We start from the raw sequence: 9,764 nt of genomic DNA, 5'->3' as shown, positions 1-9,764 counted from the left end.
TAAAAGCTTTAAAAAAATAAAAATGTATAAAGAAAAAGTCTGAACTTTTTACTTATTAGTTTAGTATGAATAATAAATGAAATTTATTGTTTACTTATTATTGCTTATTATTATCAATATTACTGTGTTGGCATGTGTGGTATGGATAGGAATGGGGTCGTGCCAAGTCCACAGCACCTGCGTGGGGGTAAAGGGTACTTTCAGAAGTTGATTTTCTCCCTTCAACATGTGTCCCAGACATCAAACTATGGACATCAGGTTTGCACAGCAAATGACTTTGCCTACTAAGCCACTTTTAATGGCTCTATCTCATTGAATTTAAAGAGAAATAAAAAGATAAAAGTCAGTGTTCCATCAGTTCTGTTCTGAGAGCAAACTTAGCTGTATGTTTCTAAATGTCTTGGAGGATATCAAGATGTAAAATGTTTTCTTCTTTCAATTTTAATTGACATCTGATTGACAATTTTTTTTAAAATGTATGTATTTAAGAGATTGAGAGATGGTTCCATGGTTAAGAGCACTTGCTTCTCTTTCAAAGGTCTAGAGTTTGGTTCCTAGCATCCACACTGCATAGCTCATAATTGCCTGTAACTCCTGCTCCAGAGAATCAGACTCTTTATTCTGGACTCTGTGCCTCAGAGAATACACACACACACACACACACACACACACACACACACACACACACACACAAAATTATACAAATTTAAAGTGTTAAAAACAATGTTTTAATACACATACATATGTTGACAGGATTACCATAGTCACTTAAAATTACATTCACTGCCCTACATGGTTGTGTATCCATCCCTGGCAACCACGGCTCACTCTCTGCTTTAATGAAGTTTATCATGATGGACTTCACATGAGTGAGATAGACCATCCAGCATTTTAATCTCCATGCCTGGTTTATTTTACTTGGTATATGCTTTCAAGTTTCATTCATGTCAGTAAAAGCAGCAGGGTTTCCTTTCTTAATATTGAATAATATTTCATTTGTACATGTATGTCAATTCATCTTCTAAAGATGTGTTTTTAAAATTCATATATGGAAATGCTTGTACTTGGAGGGGGTATAGGTGACATTTCCATTTATTTGTACCATCCATTTTAAGATCAGAGTCATCATCATCACTATCACCTCAAATATTATTGTATTTTATATGGGGAATATTTGAGTTCTATTAAGTATCTAGATTTATCTTACCAGTTTAGTTTTTCTATATTCTTTCTATAAATATTAGAAGTTATTGTTCTGATTCAACGGCAACTTGCATCTGTCAATTTTCCTGTCTCCATCCTCCCTCCTCTAAGTCCTTCCTAAATTTTGGTAGTCATTGTCTAATCTCACCATTTTGAGTTAAAGTTTTAATATCCACATAAGTGAGAACATGTGATTATCCAGAATTTAGTTATTTCACTTAATGTAATGTTCTAAACTCTTTGCTTGTTACTGCAAATAATAGGATTTTTATGACTGAGTATTTTCAATTGTGTATAGTCATTATTAATTAGTTAGCTGATATTAAATCAGGTTGGTCCCTTGCCTTCCTTATCTGTCAGAAACACTTTGGTAAACATGTGGTTGCTAGGAATTGAGTCTGGGTCCTTTGGAAGAACATTATCTCTTGTTCGTGCTGAGCCATGTTGCAAGCTCTATTTATTTATTTTATTTATTTTTATTCTACTTATGATTGAAATTAGTGTTACCAACCTGCACTGTGGTGTGGGAGAAACCACTTGAGTGTGGGTTATCCTCAGAGTGACCATGCCTAAAAGAGTAGTGATTCTTCCCTCCCAGTATATCTACTACCAGTATAATCACGCAGAGATCAGGGGCTCATGAGCTCTTCATCCATCCATGTTAGATATTTGACTGGCTTGATCATGTGAAGGTCTTCTGCATGTAACCACACCATATTGGAAAAGGAGGCAGAAAATTGTAAGGTCTGGACGATGGGAGGAGCTTTTGACATGTTGTTGTCTGGACATGACATGGCTATTGCACCCACGAACTCACAGCAGCTGTGGTTCACTTCGGGCTTCCACTTTGAGGTAGATATGTTAATGAAAATTATAGTCTTTACAAGTGCCTGTTCAAATTTCTTGGCAATGAGAAAACTTGAGTGTTTGGAAGCACTTCATTATTTTGTTGTTATTGCTGCTGTTGTTACTAGAACCGAATAGAATGAGGTAAGAGAGCAAAAGAAATAATTTTGACTCTAGGAATTTCATGGCCTCTGTGTCAACATAGAGTCTTGATATTCATGGTCAATTCACCTCCTGCCACAAAAGATACATAAAATTTACAGTGTACTCTAATCCTTAGCACATCCTGGACTGAGGATTCCTTCCCCTTCTGATGCCAAACAGCCACCTACTGTGCTAATGAGGCTCTTTTGGAATCCTGTTTCTGGAAGCTTTGATTTTAGTTCATAGTTCTATCAAGGAAAGCATGATGCTTGGCAAAAGACACTCTCACTGTGTTGTCCTCTGAAATATTAACTATGTGGCACGTCATGAACATGTGGATTGAACTCTAGTGTGCTATCTCCAAGGCGAACCAGTGGAATAGCTTCCTTTTCCTTTGGTTTTCTGGAACAAGGTCTTTCTGTTCAACCCAGGCTATTGGAGAACCTCAGATACAGAACTAGGAAGCTTTGGTTCCCTGAGTCTTGAAATCACAAAACTGTGCCACTATGCCTGACTCACTTCTTAACATATCTAACATTAGTGTGATATCTTTGTTTCATCATTTTATTGTATTCTTTCTTTGACTAGGGATTAGACATAAGCATGTTTACTTATAATGTTATTTTAAAGGTTTTTTTTTTTCCAGGAAATCACTCATATATCAAACAAAAGTTGAAGTATTTTTTTCTTTTAAATTGCTTGGCAAAACTCCTGATGGTAGTTTATAAAGGTTGACCTAGAATATATTTGAGAGTCTTTGTGAAGATCCTATACTTCCAAAGAAAGAGAATCAGACATCATTTACTACTGGTCCAATTCAGCTCTAGAAAGCGCATAAATAGACACTTCTGGGTTATTTTAACCATAATAAATGCACAGAATATTGCTAGGTTCTCCCAGAGGGTCACACAGATAGGAAATGGCTCTGAAAAAGGAAAGTGTTAGTCTTTGGGGATTAGACTCCCTGCACCTGTCAGAAAGTTAGATGTATCTCAGCTGACAGCAAATCTTCATTTAGACTTTCAAAAAGGAGACTCTTTCTCATGGATTAAAAATCCATTATCTCTCTACATAGTGATGTATATATTCATATACAAACACACAGGCATACATATCTATATCACAGGTATGAAGAGCCTATGCAACAAACCAGGGACCTGAGTATAGTTTGCTACAGCAAAATCTATAGAAATGGTTCTAAGATAATTTTAATCCTCACAACATGGCAATGATATATGAGCTTCATTAGTGTGGCCAAACTCCAGATTCTATAATTCAGATTGGGATGTGACTTTCATTGTTTGTTTTTTTTTTAATTGATTTAAGTTTTATTGCATTATGGTGAGAAAAGATACATGATTTCAATTTATCTGAATTTGTTAAAAACATATTTTAAGTATAGAATTAAATAACATTCTTGTTTCCCTTTTGTACCCCAACTCCTCCCAGAGACCCCTCTTCAATACCTACAATACCTTTTTTGTCATATTCTTTAAAATGTATAAAATATTATAACAATAAAAATTAGTATTATAAAAGTTGTTTGATATAAAACAACAATCAATTTAAGTCTTATATAGATGCTTGTCTATAGCAATACTGAAAATACATACATTTTTTCTCAATATAAATTTTAAATAACTCCAAACATATTAACTGTATATTTTAAAATAATACATCACTACTAGTATTTTTAAATGAACATAAATATATAAAGCCTTTTTGTTTGTTTGTGTTTGTTTGTTTTGTTTTTAGTAGAGCTTAAAATCTTGGCTCTTACTATGGTACAAGCCCAAAATAAGAACAATTTTTAGACATTGGGTTTTATTGTAATAAGGCTATATTTTAATGACCCTCACATCACCTAAGGATTTTACTTACATTGTAGCTAAGCTAAGAGTTGACAATTCTGCTGTGCCAAGGAATGAATTGTAGGCACGATTTTTGGATACAGACTTCCTGCTATGGTCAAAGCTATTTGACTTGAGTGAATGACTTTATTCTCAGTCATGGTGTGTGTATTAAGATGGTCTATCCATAAAGTCACTCACCTACTGTTTCTATGAACAACGGTTCTGTTTGGAGTGTGGCACAGACATTAGGTGAGGGTAAGAATCTGGCTCATTTGTTTTCATTGTTAATATGGGAGAGGTGAAGGTAATTTGAAAAAGATAGAAAACGTAAAGCTGTGGCAAGCAGCATGGGAATATTGATAATTTTTCCATTTGGAGGATACTGTATAGTTGGTGCATTTTTTAAGTTATGTCCTTATTGGGAGTTCAGCCCAAACTACAGAAAGGAACCTTGGCTAGTTTTTGCTCTGTTAAGGTTCATTTAAATTCACCTCCAACAGCTCTATAAATGTAGATTCAATGGGAGTGTCATTTGTCCTTTGAAAGTGTGGGAAAACACATTTCAATTTTGAAATTTGCTAGAGCTCAGCATTACCCCCAATCACTTTTACCTTCTAGAGTCCAAGCACAGAGCAGGGTTACAGAAGCAGCTGGGAAGGAAGAAGCCCATAGGATCTCTGGCTATCTGAACCCCAAAGTTAGGGCACTGTGTTAGCTAAGGAAGATTATCTTAACCAGGTTCTCTTGTGAGGAAGGGACACTTGGGTCAGAAGGTGCTGCCTTGAGACTGTTCAGGCTCCAGTGATAGAACAGATACTATACGAATATTGTAATAATTGTGAAGTCTTTCTATCTTTTGAGATTCAATGCCTCAAGTGCAAAACAAACAAACAAACCATCACAGGTGTTGCCTACCAGGTGTGGCTGAGTTTTGGCTCAAAGTGTTCTCTCCAGAGCTACTCTGGATTGAGGAGTGCATGGAAGAACAAGGTTATGAATGGGAGAATGGTGTCATCTGTAACAGTGAAGGGGATGAGGTCCAGGGTGGCAAAGACATGGCTGCCATTCAGAGACCAGATGCAAGGTTTCTTTTATTCCCCATTTTAAAGATGAGTTCATTTTCCCATGTATGTTAATTTTTTTCCCAATGGGATAAATACTGAAATGATAGGTAACAGAGATTAGAGACCTACATCTTTACTTAGTAACTATCATATAATTGCTAGTATTATTAGTGGCCATTTTAGAAAAGTAGAATGTTATGATAGAAGAGTGTCCATTATTCAGAATGAAGAACATTGAGGTTACAAATTCAGGCTGTGAGTGAAGTTCCATACAGTGAAAAAATAAGCTTTCTCTTCAATCAGACATGTTTCTGCTTTTTCCTTGGTGACACTGGAGATGCTGTAGCTGTAACCCTGCTTAGTATGCTGTGATAATGAACGTGCCAGGATATGTGTGGGTGTGCCATGTGAGTGACAATGAGTTGTATACATGTTCTTTATCATCCTTTTCATTTCTGAGGGTGGCACTGAGTGTACGTGGGGCCATTAGAGCTCACATGCAGGTAGAGGCGAATGCTTTCTGGCAAACTCTCTCTCTCTCTCTCTCTCTCTCTCTCTCTCTCTCTCTCTCTCTCTCAAGAGAAGTTGTGAAGGTCCCAACATGAAATCAAGATCTTTGGAAATTAGGCAGTGGAGAATGAATGCTAATGCTTTTTTTTCAAATAGCTTTACATAACTGTAGCAAATGAATTAATTGTGCTAGGTAAGTGCTAAAATGAATCAAAGTGATCATTAATCCTCGCATATCACAGAACACTTGGTGGAAACAAAGGCTGATGTATTCTTGCTGTCCTTGTATCCCAGTGTCTCTCTCTGAATAAATGAACATCTCTGGGTCCAATATGTGGATGAAACAAGAAAATGCAAGACCTGGTCTCCACAGTATCTCAGTCCCATCTCTCCTGCTTTCCTCAAACATTTACAGAGGAGCTATTACACTCTGCCAGAGTAGGGAAACAGGAGCAAAGAACATACCCAGTCCAGAATGAGCTAATGGTATAGAGAGAGATGGGCATCAAGAAAGACAGAATGTGTAGATGTAGCACAAGTTCTGTATCCATTACTCTGTTGAGGGACATCTGGGTTGTTTCCAGTTTCTGTCTATTATAAATAAGGCTGCTATGAACATGGTGGAGCATGTGTCCTTCTTACATGTTGGAGCATCTTCTGGGTATATGCCCAGAAGTGGTATAGCTGGGTCCTCAGGTAGAACTATGTCCAATTTCCAGAGGAACCACCAAACTGATTTCCAGAGTGGTTGTACCAGCTTCCAGTACCCTCAGAGCTCCCAGGGACTCAACCACCAACCAAGGACTATACATGGTGGGACTGATTGTTTTGGCAGCATGTGTATAGTAGAGGATTGCAAAGTCGATCATCAATGGGAGGAGAAGCCCTTGGCCCTGTGAAGGTTTTGTGCCCCAGTGTAGGGGAATGCCAGGGCCAATAAGTGGGAGAGGGTGAGGTGGCAAGCATGGGGAGGGGGGAGGCAACAGGGGTTTGTTCTTGTTGTTCTTGTTTGTTTGGTTGGTGGGTTTTTAGAGAGGAAACTGGGAAAGGAGAATTCATATAATATGTAAATAAAGAAAATATCTAATTAAAAATTTATTTAAAAAAAAAAGAAAGACGGAATGAATGTGGCAAGCCATAGTTCAAATCCTCAGTATGGGCAGTGCAAACCTGAAGGATAGAGCCTTTTATTCTGCCCAGAAGTGTGGGGGTTTCTGTGTAGAATGTCTAAGAATAGCACTAGACTGTGTATACTCAAGTGATAGGACAGATATTACAAGAATATGGAAATTAGAAGCCTCTTCCCACTACAAAACAAACACTACCCAGTATTGGGCAATGTGTGAAAATCTTATTTCCTAACTGGTCTAGGGAGCAATGGGAAAGTATGACATCACAATTTTGAAGTAAAAAGAATAGATTAACATATAAAATGTAAGATGTTTATATAACACTGACAAAAAATATGTTTTATTCAAGTCCTCCTCCACATTAAGGCCTCTGCTTTCTTGCTTTGTCTGATCTTCCTTGGAACTGCTTCACTCCTGATCCTTCATGACCCACACGTCCTTTTGTTCAGCTGCCTTCCTTGTTTTCCCCATTCTGTCCTAGTTTTTTAAAAGCTTTATCCACATTTATAACACAACACATGCATATACACATAGATATAGATGATATAGATATGGACATAGGCTAGAGATAGATATATAGATTATATATATATATATATATATATATATATATATATATATATATATATAATATATGCCAATATCACTGATATCACAGGATAGGATCTCCATATGAGATGTGTCACATAGTTTTTGTGTTTTTGTTTTTTGTTCTTTCTGAATTTGGGTCATCTTGCTTAATATCATACTCCTGGTGGAAGACCTGTCCACCTTCCTGCAAGTTTAATTTTCTGTGAATTTTGAGCTTTCATTAACTGTTACTGCATTTAATTTTAATTTTAGGTAAGATCATTCTATATTCCATTCAATAAAATGGAAGAAAAATATACTCATGATTCCCAAACTATGAATCCACCATTTCAACCAAAGTGTATTGGTTGCTGCTGGAGGCCTTTGGCCATTTAGGGGATTTAAGCCGGCCACCCAACAAGAAGTTTTTCAGCTGGGCCTTTTCATCTATACTATTGACATCATTCTTCTCTGCTTTAGCATCCCCAGTCCCTCACTCTTCACTCCTCATAAGCTCTCTATCTCCTCAGTCTATCTAGGTCCATGCACGTTCCTTCAATGATAGAGATACACATCAAACCTCAACAGACCCAAATTTGGAATTATGATCTCACATGCTCTTTGAACCTGGTCATTATTCCTAGTTACTCTGACAGGTCAGCCTTTATTCTAACCACTTAATCCATTGGCAGAATTGGTGCTCTATAAAGAACATATCTTCCAGTAGCCCATTATATATTTTTAAATTATTGATTTATAATAATTTACAATTCATTTGTTTGTTTGTTTGCTTATTTGCTATGGTGTGTGGATTTGTTCCATGATGCATGTGAAAAGATAGCTTTCCTGAGCCAGTTTTTCCTTCTATCATGTGGATTTCACATGGGTATTGAACTCATTCAGGTCCCCATGCCTGGTGGCAGACACATTTACCCACTGAGCCACCTTTACAGCTCCTCTCTGTTCTTCTTCCCTACCTCACCTTGGTTTGAATCACTATAAATCACTTAGATAGTGATAAATGTGTATAAAATTAAGAAATCTTAATAAATTATTAGTAAAGTTAAGTAGGCATGCTACATTTCCTATTAAAGAAAGGTTAGAGTAAATGGAAAATGTAGTTACCTCAGAAAAAGAGTTTAGGTTATAAAATATGTAAATTAATACTTAAATATGCAATTTAAAGAGAAAGGGTAAAATTTTGTAGGAGAAAATGAGATAACCACATTATATTGACACCATTGACCATTTGCTTGGGAATGTGTTATAACTTTTTGAGTAGTTGACCAAAGAAGTTCTATAGATAGCCCCCAAATTACAGATTATTGTCAATGCTATTGGTTACCTTCCACAATGCCCTCCCCCAAAATAAGGCCTCATTACTGAAGACACCAGCATATGTCACAAAACAAGGAGAAATTGATCTATTGCTCAACTATAACCTTTACACCTACTGAACAACATTCACAGTCCTGAGAGGTACTATACATGTTACTGGAGGAGAAAACTAATCATCAAGTTCACTCAGCTACAAACCCGGTGATCTACAATACTGATGTATTTGTAAGTGGTCTTACAATGGTAAAACAGTAGAACAAATGTTAAGGAACAAAACAACCACCTTCTGACTGTATTTAAGGTCTGTTCCAGTAGAGGGAACACATATCTGACATTGTGAACGAGGCCAAATTCATTAGACTGAATCAGACATGGAGCCTAGGGAAAAGCCTACTCTACCACAATTATTTTGCTAAATGTGTATAGTTAGGAAATGACTCCTAATGATGAATTGCTATACCCACAAATGTGGTCTTCTTGCAGCAGAAGGGACTTAGCACTAAGTGGGTAATATACATAGACTAGGAGGCTTGGGAGATCTGAGCCTTAAAGGAGATGTCTGTGTCAAACGGCTTTGCTCAGGGCTCAGGCATCTATGCAGAGAGGGTAAAGATAAGCTTATAAGGTGCTAGAAAACTCTGAGGAAACAATAATTCCCAGACACAACAAGGGCTTTCATGTTCTTAAAATTGTAATATAATTTACATCATTTTTTCTTCCATTTCTTCCATTTAAATCCTCCCATTTATTTCTCCTTACTCTCTTTCAAATTAATGGCCTCTTGTTTCATTATTATATGGATATACATATATATGTATATTCTTAGATACATTCAACCTGATATGAATCAATATATGATATACATATACACACACATATATTTCATACATACATACATACATACATACATACATAGAATGACCATTTGGTATTAGATAGTCAACTGATGAAATTGCCTTTCAGTAGAACCACTGCCCAAACTCTCAAGATACAAAGACCATTCTGGATATAAGAATATCAGCGAGTGCATATCATATTTGTTCTTTTGTGATTGGGTTACCTCATTCAGGATGATATTCTCCAGATCCATCCATTTTCCTAAGAAT

Source organism: Mastomys coucha, unplaced genomic scaffold (assembly GCF_008632895.1).
Source record: "Mastomys coucha isolate ucsf_1 unplaced genomic scaffold, UCSF_Mcou_1 pScaffold8, whole genome shotgun sequence".
NCBI classification, from domain to species: Eukaryota; Metazoa; Chordata; class Mammalia; order Rodentia; family Muridae; genus Mastomys; species Mastomys coucha.
The sequence above is the reverse complement of the archived record's forward strand: the minus strand, read 5'-3'. Positions refer to the sequence as shown.